This window comes from Macaca thibetana, chromosome 4, assembly GCF_024542745.1.
Source record: "Macaca thibetana thibetana isolate TM-01 chromosome 4, ASM2454274v1, whole genome shotgun sequence".
Lineage (NCBI taxonomy): Eukaryota > Metazoa > Chordata > Mammalia > Primates > Cercopithecidae > Macaca > Macaca thibetana.
In genome coordinates this window covers 54728514-54747298 of record NC_065581.1, presented here as the reverse complement: position 1 = coordinate 54747298, position 18785 = coordinate 54728514, and the positions used below count along the sequence as shown (strand labels likewise).

Sequence of the window (18785 nt, the reverse complement as noted above, 5' to 3'; positions counted from 1 at the left end):
CAAAGATACTATCCAAACCCTAATAAGTGTGGCAAAAAAATTAACTAGACAAGGGATTCCCAACCCCTGGGCCATGGACCAGTGCTGGTCTGTGGCCTGTTAGGAAATGGATTGCACAGCAGGAGGTGAGTGACAGCTCAGCGAGCATTACCATCTGAGCTCCGCCACCTGTCAGATCAGCGGCAGCATTAGATTCTCATAGGAGCGTGAATCTTATTGTGAACTGCACATGTAAGGAATTCGGGTTTCATGCTCCTTATGAGAATCTAACAAATGCCTGATGATCCGAGGTGGCACAGTTTCATCCAGAAACCATCCCCCACCCCTAGTCCCATCTGTCGAAAAAATTGTCTTCTGGGAAACCAAAGAGGTTGGAAACCACTGAAACAGAAAATAAGAGCAAATATTTACAAGTTATTTATCTGATAAAAGATTTGTATCCAGGATACATAAAGAATTTTTGCAACTCAACAATAAAAAGGCAAATAACCCAATGTAAAAAAATGGACAAAAGATTTGAATAGACATTTCTCCAAAGAAAACAAATGGCCAACAAGCACATGGAAAGATGTTTAACATCACAGTGATTAGGGAGCACAAAGCAAAACCAGGAGATAACACTTCACACCTATTAGAATGGCTAAAATAAAACACAAACAATAACAAGCATTGGCAAGGATGTGAGGAAATTAAAACCCTCTTACATTACTCCTGGGATTATAAAGGGGCACAGCCACTTTAGACAACTATGTGGCAATTCCTCAAAATGCTATACATAGAATTATAATATTACCCAGAAATTCCACTGCTATCTATATACACAAGAGAAGTGACAACATGTGTACACACAAAACTTCTACCCAAATATTCATGACAGCATTATTTGTAATTGTCGGAAGGTGGGAAAAACACAAATATCTATCAGTATATGGATGGTAAAACAGATGTGGCATATCCATACAGGGAAAATTATTCAGCAATAAAAAGGAATTAAGTATTAATACATGCAAGAGCAGGGATGAACCTTGAAAATACAATAAGCGAAAGAAGCCAGTCGCGAAAGATCACCTATTACATGATTTATTTACATAAAATGTCCCCAATAGGCATATTCATGGAATCAGAAAGATCATTTGTGGTTTCCAGTGGTAGGAGGGAAGGCAGAACAGGGAGTGACTACTAATGGGAATAGAGTTTCTCTTTTGGATGATGAAAACGTTATGAAATTAGACATTGATGATGATTTTGTACAACTTTGAAAATATACTAAAAATCACTGAAGTGTATGTACAGTGTAAAAGGATAAGTTTTATAGCATATAAATTGTATGTTAAGAAGGTTATTATTTAAAAAAAATGACAGAGGAAGATTTGTAATTCCTTTTTAAGCTGGAAAGTTATTATTTTTCCCAGGAATATAATACACACATAGGGTCGCTCCAAACAGGAAATTAAAATGTAAACTGCAGTTGCCAAGCAAGAATTCCATTCAAAATGGAAACAAATGATTGCTGGCAAATAATATTTGGTTCAAGATATTCCCACCTCATTTCATTCCTTTGTATTCAATACACATGCTTCCCAAATAAGTGCCTGATGAGTTTGTGCCCGTATTCAGAAACTGGAGGAAAGTGGAACTTACAGCAATTAAAATTGCTTGTTCATGTACTGGATCCGAGAGCCAAATGTAAATTAACCTTAATAGTGGTTAAAGTTATTTTAACTCAACTGCCATTTTAAAAACTTCCTTCTCCACAAAAAAAAAGCACAGATAGATGCTCTACTGCTGAAACCACACAAGGTAGAGAAGGCATAAATGAAAACAAATGCTGTTTTCTTTTGAAAGAATGACAATCTGCCAAACATGGTATAGACAACCCAGGATCTTCCCCATTATATGCTCTAAGGATAAATATCTTTTTACTAAGACAGGGCTCCCCTTCTGGGACAGTTGATGCTTTTATATGGGTTTCTTATCATTTCCACATAGCCCATCCAGAACATGAGTCTGTTATTCCCCCCTTGATCAATTCAGAAGCCCATGTAATCTCCACACCCATTTAATGATGGACCAGGATACTACACTCAGCACATGCATCAGGTACCCAAGAGCCTAATCCAAAGGTAGCTCAGACCAAGCACTGAGCACTGATCTCAAACAGTTAACTTCTGATCTGTTGGTGTTGCTCTTAGTCCAGAGCTTATGCCTTTTTCTCTAGAAAGCTGTGTTCCAATTGGTGGTCACAGCACTGGGGAGGCAGAGAGGTGGAGGCAAGCAAGAGAATGGTTCCCAGCTCTTTCTGGTTGTCTCAGCATCCTTACCTGAATCTATTTATCAGCTTTGGCAGCTGCAAACTCTCAAGGAGCAGCTGTCAACTCTTCTACAGGAAGACTTTTAACCTCCCATCACCATTCTTTTTAAGGCATCTGTTACGGATTCTGTAGGCAAGCAGTACTGAGTTCTAAAAGTTGTGGTGGGTACTCGGAGCTTGTGAAAAGATAATGTCTATAGAGAAATTTCTTAAAGTTGAATTCGTCACCATATAATAAATATTGTTTGTAAGTTGAAGCTGCCAAGCCGATAAAAAAACCAACCCCAAAATATCAGTAGATGATAATTATGATAATGACAGCTTAACAAACTTGTACCTTTGTAATTACTGTTCTTCAGCGAAACATAAACTATTTCTACTGGAATGTGACTTTTTTAACTTCTTCTGATACTGGTTTTCCCCTTATTTTGGTTCTGGGCCATATTTTTTGAATGACTGTAAAAAAGACATTTTATTCCATCTAAGGGAGAAAACAGGGTCTTTCTAAAATCACTTCTGAGGTAGAGTGTTTTTGAAGCATTAGAAAATATTTGAATCAAGTGAGAACTGTAAGAACTTTGAAAAGTGTTTTTTTTAAATTTGTGCATCATCTAAAAAATGCAATTCCTTTATTGGAAACTTATTGAAAGTAAAATGTGAGGTTTTAAAAAACTGCTACTATTAACACTGATGACAATTTCTACATAACAATAGTAATTAGGATATAAAACTAAATTCATACCTTCAGAGTTTATAAAACAAACTGGCTAAAATCAGTTGAGAATCAAGTCCAGCATGTTCCATTTTCTCAACTACTATATAATAGCACGTTTTCAAGGGGCTTTCAATATATTTTCTCTTGTGCATGATTACATCCACAGAGGTACTTGGTTGAAGAGGTTTTGCTCTTGCATTTGCAATAAATATATTTCTAGGCCCTTTCAACTTCCTAGTAGTTCCTAGTAGCCACTTTCTGTCTATCTGTCTGTCTGTCTGTCTGTCTCTGTCTCTCTCTCACATACACACACACACACCATTACTATTTCAGGAGTAAAGACAACAAACCAAGATAAACTCACAAGATTTTAGGGAAAAGGACTCAGAAACAGAATTACAATGTGTGTTTCCAACTTTGGAAAGGAGTTCCGGATTTAAGTTTTCCTGGGTCTTTATGACTTAATCAACACAAGCAGATTCAACACCCAGCTCACCCCTCCCCTAAACCCAGCAGCCTAACTGTCATGGTTGTGTTGACATGATAAATCATTTCGCCCCCAAAGTAACAGCTCCGTGCCCTTTGAGACAGTGTGCCCAAAATGTACTTTCAGTTTTATCAGTTGAAATTGTAACACGTTCCAAAGCAATCTGCACTTATACAGAGAGAATGCTTACCTTTCTACTGACTTGGAAGCAGCCTGCAGGACAGTAATCCATCAGGGAGGTCAACGGCCACATTCCCAGAACAGCTGACCCTGTCAGTCATCGGAAAATACTGTTTACTCTGTAACTAATACTGGATACCAGGCACAAGAGGCACAAACCAAATTTTAAAAAAAGAGTTAGGCATAAACCTCATTCCCACTGGGACCACTTCACAAAAACAGTACTTGCTAAGTTCCCCCCAAAATATTGTTTTATAAGAGTGTCTTAGCAATACTGGGAATTTTGAATCAAGTGTTCAAAGTTTTGCAACATACCCAACTATCTAATTTTTAGTGTACCGATGAAAATTCTTTAAGCTTCCCTAAGGACATAAGTGGTAGCGGAGTAAAATGTTACTGAAAATTGAATTTCTCTTCTATTTATGTTGACTGGATTTTTTAAATAAAATTGAAAGTCCTTCTGAAGTGAAATGTCAATTACTCCAGAGAAGGAAAGTCGGAATTATGCAAAAGCTGTCCATGATAAGGCTGAACAAACCCCACAGTCAGGCAGGAAAATTGCCCTGCTTCCTAGCCACCAAAAAATGTCCAGAGAGGGCAGACTTCTGCTGAACCTTCCTCAGTTCTCACAAATTTTCTTTGCTAATTGCTCTCAACAGAAGTGAGTCTGTGTTACCCCAAAGGCCACTACTTCGATGTCTAGCCTCTGTGCAAAGGGATCCAACTTTGGGCTCTGGCCCATGTGGAAGTTCCATTTAAAGCATGGCCAGGGAAGAGACTCAGAATTTGAAAGGCAAATTATTGCTCATTTACTTGACTATCTGTGGAAAATAAATCATCTCAGCTTAGCTTTGTCATCCCACCCGGTAAATCATCCCACCTGCCTTCTATAGTGTATTTTTAAAAGAAGGAAGATATCACAATGATTTATTTGCCTTTTGGGATCATTCACATTGTAACTCAAGGTACCCTAGTAACTCATAACTGTGGCACACTGAGTTTCTGTGGTTTCAAAAGGTTCCAGGAAGAAGCTCAGCTACAGTAAAACAAAAACCAGGTAAAACCAGAGTTGCCTGAGTTGGAGATGAAGTTTGGTGAACTCTCCTTATTACCATACTAAAAACCCTTCCTAGGGAGGATTTTATTCACCGTTTTCTATACCTGCAATGTATGAAGAAGCATGATCAGGACTGTGCCTTCACTGCCTTTACCCCGCCTTTCATACAGCGACTCAACTAACCAGCATAATGAAAGCCCCGCTCTCACCTTCCTTCGGAGAGACGCACTGCTTTGGGAACTACCCCCAGTGTTCTCCTTACTTGTTGCAAGTAACCAGAATGCCCTTGTTAAATCCTCCTTGGTTGTGGCAATTGGGTTAACACCTGCCAAGCAACCAAAATCATCCATTATGTGGGTCACACCACTATTCTCTTTCATGAGTCCCACTAGTTGAGTTGATTGATGTTGGTGATTTCTAAGTGAATGCTCATGTAAAAAACAATGTTATTTTAGGACATTATTCGATTATTTTCTATCCAGTTCAGTAACATGATAATCATGGGTCAAGTACGTCAACATCCCTGTGTGGACATTGACAGCTTTCAGGAGTTGAACACACAGTCTACTGTCAAGAGTTTAGTTAGAAATGAACAGAATCGCATACACCACAGCAGCCTGAATGTGCTAAGTGCTGAGTTAGGAATATAAATGATGTGCTTCAAGAGCCAAAGAAAGAAAAGACGATTCTGTCTGGGGACATTGTTCATGATTTCACACAGATATTAGATTTGAGCTGGGCCATCCTAATCCTTGCTGCTAAAAGTGATCTTTGGATATCAACATTTACGTCATGTGAGAGCTTATTAAGAATTAAAAACTTGAATCCCACCCCAGACATACAGAGACAGAATCTGCACTTTAACAAGGTCTACAGGTTAATCATATGGGCATTCAAGTTTCAGAAGCACTGATTTAACTATTTTAGAATTGCTAGAGATATAGAAAGACGGACATGTCAGGTGTACACAAAAATAATGAAAGCCAGTAGATATAGAGGATTAATAGAGTGCCTACGGAGGATTTACGTATGTCACCTAACAGTAAGGGTAAAAAACACCACAACCACTTATTAGGACCCAGTGACTCTGCTAAATGATTGATTATGCTATCTCATTTTGTGCTCTCAACAATCCCAAGAGCTAGCTCCATCATTTCACAGATGAGAAAGCCAACACTAACAAGGGTTAAGTAATTTTCCAAGTCTACATAGAGAGAAAAGAGTAGAGCCAGGATTCAAAACTGATATTTACTTCCAAACTAGATCTTTCAGCCGCTACCTACTCTAAGCCTCGCCAGGAAAAAATCCCAGTCCTTATCAACACTCCCCTAGAGAACAACAAGAGGGCCTGAAGCCCACAGGTAGAGCATCCCAGGCAGCCCACACTCTATTCCTCCTTCCATCCTTCTTTCTTTCTTAAACTCCTACACCTGATGGAATAAGAAGGGAAGACTGACAATACTGTTTTGGTGACTAAGGTAATTATTTTTTCATTAAAAATAGAACTTTTGGGAGACCCACTCCTGGGCAACCTCCATTCTCAGCATGAGGAAGCTTCCTCTCTCTTCTTTTTTTTTTTTTTTTTTTTTTTTTTTTGGTCTATTAAACTTTCCATTCCTAAACCTATCCCCAATAAAATTGAAAAATAATAATAACTTTTTATTTTATTACCAACTAAATTTATATACACCACAGAAAATTTGGAAAATACAAAGAGAAAAATTTAAATTATCTGTAAAACCACAACTCAAATATACCACAGTTAACATTAAGATATATTCTGGCTGGGTGCAGTGGCTCAGACCTGTAATGCTAGCACTTTGGGAGGCTGAGGCAGGCAGATCACGAAGTCAGGAGATCGAGACCCTCCTGGCCAACATGGTGAAACCCCATCTCTACTAAAAATACAAAAATTAGCTGGGCATGGTGGTGTGCACCTGTAATCCCAGATACTTGGGAGGCTGAGGCAGGAGAATCGCTTGAACCCGGGACGCGGAGGTTGCAGTGATCCGAGATCGGGCCACTGCACTCCAGCCTGGTGAATTAGCATGTTTTTGGAAATGTCTCTAGTTATCATGTATTACTACTAGAATATTATAGAGTACATAATGATTGATGTATTTCCAAAAACAATAGATATTTTATCAAGAGCTCCTGTTGACACACTATAGCAAGTAAGAAGCATAGGTTATTCATGGACATAGAATTACAGTGCTTCACCGATTTAAAGACCCAAAAGTAAAGCCATCTTATATAGTAATACTTGATTGCAGGAACAGAAACTGACTTGAGAATAAATAATAACAATACTGTATACCATAAGGCACAAGAATATCTCATGGTACTCAGCCAGGTTTCATGAGAGCTACAACCAGAAACTAGAAAGTCATCATCAACCAGTTCCTCTGTTAGATCCCATGAACTCTTATCTTTTTCTTTCTCTGTATATCTGCTTTCGTCTTATTTTCCTTAAAATCTGCTTTCTTTGTGCAAGTGGGAAAAGATACCTCCACCTCTAGTCCAAAATGTTCATGTCTCTCAATCCAAGGCATGCATACAAACTGACTTGCTTTCTCTGAATTTCCAGTTCTAAATTCCCAGAGGAAAAACTCCAATTTGCCCAGCATAAGTCAGGTGTCCATCATGATCCAATCTGCAATGGGTAGTGGGAGATTAGAAGGGGCGGTGGGTGAGGAAGGGAGGAGGAGACCTGGCAGAGTTACATATTCTCAACACAAGGGAGTTGAGAAGGCATCATTAAAAGGGTCTACTAAAAACTGGGAAAACAAAAACAAACCAAAAATATAACTTAAAAATGTTTATATTTCCCTGGATTTTATCCCAATCTCTTTTCTATTCTTACATTTAATAATATTTCCTTCTAGGCTTTTCTATATATAGTATATTTTTGTTGTGATAATGATGTATACACTTTATACCCTTAAGAATTCGTCGTATTACTGTAAAGTCTTGAAAAACATTTTAAATCAGTAAAGCACCAATACCATTCCCACTTCATTGGAAACTTAGGTTATTTCCCATGATTTCAAATAAATCTGAGATCACCACTTTTGTGTGCAGAAAGCTATTTTTCCATTTCGAGTTACTTCATTAAAACTGTCTTCCGGCGCCGCCCTCCTGCCTCATGGCGCGGGGTCTCACGGGCCCTGCTCCCGCCCTCCGCTGGCCTGACCCTGACCGGAAGCGGCGCTGCACCGCCTGGGCCTGGCGCGGGGAGTGGGCACTGGGGCCCGGTGGGACATGGGCAGGAAGCCCAAGAAGCACAAGTCGGACAAACACCTCTACGAGGAGTATGTAGAGAAGCCCTTGAAGCTGGTCCTCAAAGTAGGAGGGAACGAAGTCACCAAACTTCATGGGCAGCTCGGGACACGACTCCAGCCTCTTCGAAGACAAAAACGATCATGACAAACACAAGGGCAGAAATCGGAAAAAGAGAAAGGAGAGAAGCAGGTTCCAGGGAAAGAAAAGGGGAGAAAACGGAGAGAGTTAAGGAGTATAAAAAGAAGCGAGATCGAGACCGGGTGGAGAATGAGGCGGAAAAAGACCTCTAGTGTCACGTCCCTGTGAGATTAGACTTGTCTCCTGAGAAGCCTCTCACAAGCTCTTTAGCCAAACAAGAAGAAGTAGAACAGACACCCCTTCAAGAAGCTTTGAATCCAACTGATGAGACAATTGCAGAGAAAAGATTCAAGTGCTTTCATTTCCTGTTACTGATTGTATTGCTCCTGGCTACTCCATGATCATTAAACATCCAATGGATTTTAGTACCATGAAAGAAAAGATCAAGAACAATGACTACCAGCCCAGAGATGAACTAAAGTATAACTTCAAACTAATGTGTACTAATGCCATGACTTACAATAAACCAGAGACCATTTATTATAAAGCTGCAAATAAGCTGTTGCACTCAGGGATGACAATTCTTAGCCAGGAAAGAATTCAGAGCCTGAAGCAGAGCGTAGACTTCATGGCTGACTTGTAGAAAACTTGAAAACAGAAAGATAGAACAGACACCTCACAGAATGAGGAGGAAGGAGGCTGCTGACTGAGAGAGAGAGAGAACTCTGGAGATGCCAAAGCACACACCATCAAGAGTCCCAGCAAACAAAATAAAAAGAAAAATAACATATGCTTGAAGATAAGTTTAAAAGCAATAATTTAGAGAGAGAGCAGGAGCAGCTTGACCGTATCATGAAGGAATCTGGAAGAAAACTGACCAGGCGGCTTGTGAACTGTCAGTGCGAATTTGAAAGAAGAAAACCAGACGGAACAACGATGTTGGGACTTCTCCATCCTGTGGATCCCATTGTAGGAAAGCCAGGCTACTGCTCTGTGAGACTGGGAATGACAACTGGAAGACTTCCGTTTGGAGTGAATACTTGGCAGGGGTTCAAAGAGCATCAAAAGAACAAAGTCACTCCAGTGTTATCTTTGAATTACAGGCCCTACAGTTCTTAGGCACCGCATTATGACTCCACATTTACAAATATCAGTAAGGATGATTCTGATTTAGTCCATTCAACCTATGGGGGAGACTCTGATCTTCCAAGTGATTTCAGCATCCATGAGTTTTTGGCCACGTGCCAAGATGGCAGATAGTTTACTGGATGTTTTAACAAAAGGAGGACATTCCAGGACCCTACAAGAGTTGGAGATGTCATTGCCTGAAGATGGAAGGCCACACTAGGACACTTGACACAGCAAAAGAAATGGAGATTACAGAAGTAGAGCCACCAGGAGGTTTGAACTCCAATACTCAAGACAGGCTCATAGCGCTGAAAGCAGTAGCAAACTTTGGCGTTCTAACTGAAGTTTTTGACTCTGAAGAAGCTGAACTATTCCAGAGGAAACTTGATGAGACCACCAGATTGCTCAGGGAACCCCAGGAATCCTAGAATGAATGTTTGAGCACCAGACCCCTTCCCAGCATGATCTGTCTCTTGGGTCCCTCATACAGAGAAATGCATCTTGCTGAACAAGTGACCAGTAATCTTAAAGAATTTGCACAGCAAGTAACTCCAGGTGATATCGTAAGCACCTATGGAGTTCAGAAAGCAATGGGGATTTCCATTCTTTCCCCTGTCATGGAAAACAACTTTGTGGATTAGACAGAATATATTGAAGAACCTAAAAAGATGGATGTTGCTGACTGTGGACCTGGTGGAAGTTGAGGCCGCCTGGTATTTGATTATATATTATGTACATACTTTTTCATTCTTAACTTAGAAATGCTTTTCAGAAGATATTAAATATTTGTAAATTGTGTTTTTAATTAAACTTTGGAACAGTGAATTTGAATGTTTCAGAAGCTGGACTTGTATTCGGTAATAAAGCTGGACCTGGGACTCATACAAAAAAAAAAAAAAAAACTGACTTACAGATGCTGAATTTTACCAGAATGAAGATAACAAAAATTGTCCAAGTTCTTGATAGATACTGCTAAATTTCTTTCCGAAAGAGTTGCATGAATGTGTCTTTCACATATCCTCATCAGCATGATATTATTGTATTTAAAAATTCGCCATAGTTAATAATAATTGATTGTTGAAATAACTAAAACAGTAGAATTGGAATGTTCTTAACACAAAGAAGTAATAAATGTTTAAGGTGTTGGATATTGCAATTACCCTGATTTGATCATTACACATTGTATGCTTGTATCAAAATATCACATGTACCCCATAAATAATAAATATTTGCAACTATTATGTATCCATAAAAACTAAAGATCATTTTTTTAAGTTGCTATATTGGAAATTTAAGATAGAAGTAACATTCACTGGCTTTTATTTTTTTGAGACAGAAGCTCACTCTGTCACCAGGCTGAAGTGCAATGGTGCAATCTTGGTTCACTGCAACTCTACCTCCTGGGCTTAAGCAATTCTCATGCCTCAGCCTCCTGAGTATCTGGGATTACAGGTATGTGCCCCACACCTGGCCAATTTTTGTACTTTGAGTAGAGATGGGGTTTCGCCATGTTGGCCGGGCTGGTCTCAAACTTCTGGCCTCAGTGCTCCATCTGCCTCAGCCTCCCAAAGTGCTAGGATTACAGGCATGAGCCACGGTGCCAGACTTTAATGGCATTGTTAAAGCAACATCAGTATAACCATAGTTTCTTCTATGTTAACTGTTGAGGCTTAATCACCACACATTGGCCAATTACCATTAAACCTCCTTTAGCAGCCAGGACTAAACATGCCATTCTTCCTTGGTACCACCATTCATTCATCCGACAAACATTAGTTGACCACCTGTTAGCTGCCAAGCACTGTTTGAAACTTAGAAATAGAAATATATAGCTATATGGCCCCTGTTCCTAAAGGTACTGTTACATGAAGGATGGCAGCCCTCATGGAAGTAGACACAGTAGAGAAGAATCACTGCATCCCACTCAGGGCTTCCCTGCATAGCCCTGGAACTCCCTCAGTGATATACACCCAACAGGTCCTCAGGTCAGCTCTGGTCCTTCAGAAAGTTCCAAGGAATGAGGGAGGGTAGCACTCTGAACACATTTCAACCACAAATCCCAGGCCTCCCTAGCACTTCGTTTTTCCTGCTTAATGAAAAAAGAATGCCTAAAAATGCATTATAAGAATGGATGAGGCTGGGCGCAGTGGTTCATGCTTGTGATCCCAGCACTTTGGGAGGCAGAGGTGGGCGGATCAATTGAGGCCAGGTGTTCAAGACCACTGACCAACAGGGTGAAACCCCGCCTCTAATAACAATACAAAATAATAGCCAGGTGTGTGTGGCAGACATCCGTAATCCCAGCTACTCGGGAGGCTGAGGCAGGAGACTTGCCTGAACCCAGAAGGCAGAGGTTGCAGTGAACCAAGATCATGCCACTGCGCTCCAGCCTGGGTGACAGAGTGAGACTCCGTCTCAAAAAAAAAAAAAAAAAAGAAGGGATGAGACGTTCCTTTGGAATTTATTCAAACATATCAGAGTTTTTTAAACCCAACTATAACATCTGGAGCAGACAAAATCTACACTCAGTAATAGATTCTTATGATCTCTCTCTCCCTCCCTCCCTCCCTCTCACTGACTACAGTTTATTAATATAAATGTTGCTCCCAATTTGAGAAGTTCATTGAGGCATAATTTAGAATTAATAAGCTCAGGCAATAGTATACAATTAATGTACTTCCCAAGTTAGGCAGGAGTTTAATGTCACCTCATAAAACCAAGTATTTGTGATTATCGAAGTACCAGCTGTGAACTGATCAGGAACACAATAGGAATTTTGTTAATTATCATTACCCAGAGGAAAACAATTAGTTTCTTTGTAGGGAAAATGAAAAGAAATGTTGCTATTTTCATTTTAATTTCAACCACTGAGGTTGATAAAACTCAGAATTTGTCTACCAGTTTTGGTCGTCCTATTTCTAAATATTATAAACTCATTAATGCATTAGCAGATTGCATGTTAATCTTCATGTCCATAAATTAATTGGAACACTTGTCACTGGATAATTGATACATTGTTTTTAGGGGGCATAAAGTAACCACCAAATCCCAAAGTAAAAAGGGCGACTGAAACACCTTTGGAGAGAATGATGTAATCTAGCTTTTTTAAGACTTCAAAGGTTCATCAAAGTCTTCTTTAACCCATTATCCTTTCCTTTAAGCATGGCAAATAGACTTTCCTTCTCCCCCACACCTTGCAGATAAATCTCAAAATCATCAGATCAGAATAACAGGGAGTATTTCTTGGCCTCTCTGAACAACTTGGCTTCAATTGCAGCCTTCTCTTCTCTAGAGCCATCAGGTATGAGGACCCACTGTCCACTTGGGTTAGGAACCACACTGTCCATAGGGAATGTTACGTTTTGTTTGGAACAGAGTATGGTACTTCTGAAATATCGAAGACAGTGCTAGCCATTTGGGTAGCTCAAAAATGCAATAAGGGCTGGGCACAGTGGCTCACACTCTTAATCTCAGCACTTTGGGAGGCTGAGGCAGGAGGACCTCTTGAGCTCAGGAGTTCAAGATGAGCCTAGACAACATAGCAAGACCCTGTCTCCACAAAAAATATTTTAAAATTTTAAAAAAATGAGCCAGGCATGATGGTGTGCATCTATAGTCCTGGCTACTTGGGAGGTGGAGGTTGGAAGATCCCTTGAGCCCAAGGTGTCAGGGCTGCAGTGAGCTATGTCTACACCACTGCAATCCAGCCTGTGTGACACAGCAAGACTCTGTCTCTAAAAAAGAAAAACAAACAAGCTAGAAGACATCGAATGATTTATTGTTTTTAAATTTTTGGAGCTTTTAGGAAGCCTACAGATTACAAAGTGCAGGCAGACACAAACATTAAAAAACAAGAATATCAGGAATTCTGACCCCAGGGAAAGATAAGCAGTCACATCTTTGCGCTAGGATGTAGAACTCAAGCCTAAACCTACAAATCTTGATTTTACAAATCCATCTCATGTCATTTTCATGCCATTAGTTAAAGACATTTATGTGTCACTAAACGTCTTCAGCAGATCAGCTTTACCACATAGGTTCCAGTAAGACGTTGGAAGAGAAAAGTATTTGAGTCCAATGTCTATATTTATGGCTTTAGGCGTTTACTTACATTATTTGGGCCTCAGTTTCCTATCAGAAAAATGCAGATAAGAATAGCAACTTTCCCACAGTACTGTTTGAGGGGAAGTGCAAAAAATGATCACTATACATCAGTATTCTCTTTGTGGAAACTGCCATTCTCTAATTACTTTAGGTTGTCAGTAGATGAACAAACCTGAACAACAAACCAATAGCCAAGGGTCCATGGAGAGAAATTATTGTTGCAATTGAGTGAAACAAGTTAGTGGTGTGATATATGTAATGACTGGCATCATTGCCATTGTGCTGCATACTAATTAGGTATAAATAATAAGCCACAGATATAAATATCTGTAATTAGTATTGCTTTTACAGGAAAGTTCAATTTTTCATTTTTCTCTTCTCATTTTGTCCATTCTTCATATCTGTAATCAGCATCAATATCAGCAATTTTTCAAAATACTGCTTCACTGTAATCACTCATAGGAACAATCACCCACATTAAAAGACAGAGCCCCTTGCCCTTGAACCAAGATGTTTTTACTTCAGTGCTAGGTGTTTCAATTCATGGTTCAACTAGGAACCTTCTCCACTGGGGTTTGCAGTACTAGAGGTAGTAAAACATTTGGACCATGAGGTCACTTCTTCTCCATTAAGACAATGGAGGACTGTTCACAGCATACAGAAAAAGAGGAAGAAAGTCAATATCTGTGGAGGCACCCCCAGGTATATAGCACTGCTAGATGCTTTTCAATTTTGTATTTACATCTCTTACCACCCTCATAAGGTAACTATGATATTATCCCCCTCTTACATGTGAGCAAGTTATACCTAACAAATGTCAAATAACTTATCTAAGTCCCCAGATAGAAAGGGCAACACAAGAGTTTGAACTGAGATCTGCTCCACATAAAATCCTAGCCTGCTGTATTAGCAAGTGAGTCCAAGCAAAACCCTGAACTCAAAAGTATGTGGGTTTGTGGCCCAGGAGGGCAGAACCCAGGGAGACAGAGCTCTGAAACCTAGGAAGTGAGAGTTTTGAAAGAGATGAAGAGGATCAAGGATTAATCAAGGAAAAGGGAGAGGGGGAATTAAGTCAGTTCATGATCACTTTCACTATAAAAGTTTTGCTCTGGGAAAGGCAATGGGTGAGTTCAAGGTGTATCAGGTGGGCTTTAATAGTGGAAGCAGAGCCACTATGAGCATTATGATAAATCCATAAAGGATTTACCATAGGAATTAGAGTTTACACAATTGTGGGAAAAGCAAGGAAAGGAAAGGTCTGGAAGAGGGAGTCAGAGGATGGAAAAGTCAGGAAGCACTGACTCGGGTTGGCAAGACAACGCTTTCAGAGAGACTTAAGAAGCGAAGCACAGCCAACCTGTGAAGCGGGGCTGTGAGCAGGAGCTCAGGGAGACCTCAGGAGAGCATTTGTCTTTGGCAGCTACTGCCTCTGTGGGTCTGAAATCAAGCATCTGGTGGTGGGCCTATAGTCTGGTCAGCAGGTCCTGTAGTCTGGATGATGAGAGGACCACCATGTGGAGGACAGTGAGGATAAACTGGGACTCACCAGGTACCTCTGCATCTATTCATCTCTGTATCTGGTGTACTTCCAATAGTGTGTTTCCACTAAAGTTCCTCTCCTGACTAATGCTACAGGAAAGGGATTCTCCTACTGTATTTCCAAGCTTAATCAGGCTGTCAATAGGCATAATTCAAGACAAAGAGTGATGCAGGAAAATCAGTTAGGAAGCTATGTTATAAAAGTCCATGCACGATGTGACTAGTAGAGAGAGAAAAAATGATTTAAGAAACAAGAAAAAAATGCAAGTGGATTTGGCAATGTACTAAACAAATATAAAGAATTTATTTTTAGGGTTAACCGTAGCTAAAATTAGAAATATCTCAATTGATAGATAAATTATAATTGGCAACAATGATTTACATGAGCATACTAATAGTCCAATTCTAGCATTACCAAAGGATTTTAAACCTTTGATAATGTTTCCCATTGGGGAAACCTTTGCCTCTTGCAGCACATTGAACAGAAAAAGCCACTATTAAACTATAGTTTTTAAAATTTCAAATATGAAAATATTTTCTCATATGAAATGCTATCAAAACTTTATAAAAGTAAGAAAATTTCTTAGAGGTGATACATGATGTTGCTCACCTACAACAGGCTTTCTTGTGAGTGTAAAAAAATTATGCTAGATTTTTAGCAGTGAAGATTCTTCTTGTGTTTGGAGGATTGAAGACCTATGACTCCAACAGACAAAAGAGTAAGATGTGCTTGGAATGCTTGCCTTCCAGAATATTTGAAGCAATTAAGCAATCTTGCTCCTATTTCCTCTAACTACTGAAAAATCGATCTCATAAGAATCCCTGTTGATCCCCAAATCCATCCAGCACAACTTATTGAGGCTCCCCTAGCTGACCCACAAAGTAAATAAGCCTTGAATGATACAAAAGAAAAGGGTCTTCTCTAGCTTTCTTAGGAAACAGAAAAACCAACAGCTTTTCAGGTAAATCCCATGTAAGCATCAAATCTTTCTCTTCTAAGTGACACCAGAGGCACAACGGAAGGATCATTGGATTGAGAGTTTAGATGTCCAATGTTTCTTGTTTTGTCTCTGATACTAATTAGTTACTTTGTCTCACTGAGAATCTACTTTTTCTCATTAAAATGAGGGAACTAGGCCTTATAATCTTTACCTTTTTTTCTTTTTGTTATCTAAAATCTTTTGTGGTTTTTTTTTTTGTTTTTTTGTTTTTTTGAGACAGAGTCTCACATCGTTGCCCAGGCTGGAGTGCAGTGGGTGCTCTCGGCTCACTGCAACCTCCACCTCCCAGGTTCAAGCAATTCTCCTACCTCAGCCTCCCTAGTAGCTGGGATTACAGGCACCCGCTACCACACCCAGCTAATTATTTTTGTATTTTTAGTAGAGACAGGCTTTTGTCACTAAGTCTAATAATGACCATACAGTAATAGGCTCAATAAGTTCCATCCACTCTCTGAGCAAAATATAATGCAGAAAGTTCTTGAAATCCTTGTCTACTGCTAGTCTGTCTACCAACCACGTCCCTTAAAGTCTCCATATGGAACCATATTTTGGTTTAAAGTTGGACAGTTTCCTTTAGCCAGTCGTACTTTCTGGTCAGACATTTTATCAAGATCCCAAGACTCCTAACCATAAGCAACATCTCCTTTCATTTGTGGGTCCTCAGTAGTTACCTGCTTTTCTTGTAACATACCCTGTTTCACTTGAATGCCAGTAATAACCTTCTCGGATAGATATCAGGGGTGACATTATAGACATTTTCTAACAGAAGTTTCTGAGGGCCAAGGAAATTAAATGGTCAACCAATACTATTTGGATGTTTGTTAATATCAAGTCATCATGCCTCCAGACTCATAATCCTTTTCTTATAATTTGCTGAAGGGATTTTTAGATTATAATGTCTATCGGGGGCAACCATTTTGAGAGTTACAAACATTATATAAGATAATTAAAAACAAGATTCATAACACAAAGGTGCTTCATTTCTGTTCTCTGAAGCAAGCTATTGGCCAGTGTGAACCCACTGACCACATGGTCAGCATGCATCAGTGAAAACAGAACTACATCACTACACCTTGTCCAGAACTGCTATTGTGCAAGTTAACCAAATGTATGTAGTTCTATGTCCTGCACAGATGCAGGACTTTTCTTCTCAGTCACTTTGCAAGCTGGGGACTCCCAGCTTGCAACACCCTGCCCGGGCCTCACTCTGCCACACTGGCATGCCCCAGCTTACCTGTGTCATAGCTTGTAACCCCATTTGGTGATTCCTGAGCTTGTACTGCACCCAAGAAGAATGAGGATACACTGGACATTGAAGGGTGAGGAGGGCAGAGAATAATTGTATTGAGCAACAGAACAGCACTCGGTAGAAAGGGGAAACAGTGGGTGATTACCTTATCCAAAGGCGGGAAAGTCCCCCGTGTGGCTGGGTTGCAGGCTTTAAACCTTCTGCTTGAAGGTAGGGTTTCACCGGGTACCCACTCCTATCTGCCTAGGCATATGGCTTCCTCCTGTCTCTATCAGCACTAGAGATAGCAAATATAAGTGTCTTCACCAGTCAACCAAGCACTTTTAATTAGTTAGGTGAGCATGTTGTAAAACAACAGAAAATGAAGACTGTAGTGAACCAGACACTACCTACCCTTATCAGTTCCAGCAGACTGTTGCCGTATGGGAATGCAGGCCCAGGATTTCCAGATCTTCTCATTTTTCCAGAAAAACTAGTCTCATCTGTGAAATCTCTTGATTGTTAAATGTTGGAAACTGATTCCACTTTTTATTCTGTACAGGTTAAAAAAAGAAAAAAACAAACAAAAATACCCCACTATCCATGCCTGTAGGTCAGAGTAGGCCAGCAGATCACCAATATACAGTTTCTACTAAATACTAATGTTAATACAAGAAAAATATTTGCCTTATTGGTTTACAAGTTCCAGAAGAATGGAACCAAAACTAAGTTCTAAGTAATTAGCGTCAGGTAAAATAAGGCTATAGCACAATTATCATGGAGAGGATGAAGACCAAAGTCCTGAGTAAAGTATTTTCCTAAATTTCCATCCTTCACGCCTGTGATCCAGTCATATGCACTCACTTGTTCTTGAATAAACCATACACTCTGTCACTTCCAGGCCTTTGCACATGCAGGCCCTGGTGCCTAGATAACCTTCATACCTTCCTCTTGCTTTTATCAATCACCTTATCTTCATGCTCCAGATCCCAGGTCAAGTCTCATCTGTTCCAGCTAACAGAGAGCAACTCCACACCCTATCTGATGCTTTTGCAGTGCAAAGCTCTATGCTTTATCATTCACACAGTACTATTCTTGTCTGTTTTCTTGTATTTCTTCATGATGAATCCAGAAGCAACTTAAATGCAAAATCTCTGTTTTATTAGTATTTGTAGTCTTAACTTCTAAAACATTGTATGGAACATAGTTAGTGAACAATATTTCTTAAATGAATATATGTGAAATCATGTAATAAAGATATATTTTATAACCTTTCAGATAATTAATTTGAAAGATAAAAATATTATTTCAAGTAGGAAATGAGTAGCATTTCTATTTTCAGGTTACACAACTTCCTGAGAATAGTTTATATCTATTTTTAAAATTATAAGCAAAAGGCAGGTCCTTTCCATTTCTTCCTGACTTAAAAGTAGATATGATGGCTGGATTGATGGCAGCCATGTTGTAATCACAAGGAAAAGGCTTAGATAATTAACACAGATATCAGACCTGACATAGTTAAGTCATTAAGCCAACTCCACCATCCAATAATGTCCGGGATTCGTTTTTGATAAAAATTAACTGGTTTTTTTTTTTTAATTCTAAGCTAAGGTACTTTAAAGAGGGGCAGTATCTACTCAAGAAAAAAAGCATCATTCTAGGAGGAAAGATTTAT

General features: G+C 39.5%; 1 protein-coding gene and 1 pseudogene across 1 annotated transcript in view; one reads left to right on the top strand and one right to left on the bottom strand.

The window, feature by feature from the left end:
• Positions 1-3762, bottom strand: part of MLIP (muscular LMNA interacting protein) — a 257064-nt gene extending 253302 nt beyond the window's left edge. The window contains exon 1 of the mRNA XM_050789010.1: positions 3704-3762. The gene's annotated coding sequence lies outside the window, so the exon portion shown is untranslated. The remainder of the gene's footprint in view (positions 1-3703) is intronic.
• Positions 3763-7988: 4226 nt separating this feature from the next.
• LOC126953569 (bromodomain-containing protein 7-like) lies at positions 7989-9942 on the top strand (annotated as a pseudogene).
• The last annotated feature ends 8843 nt before the right edge of the window (positions 9943-18785 follow it).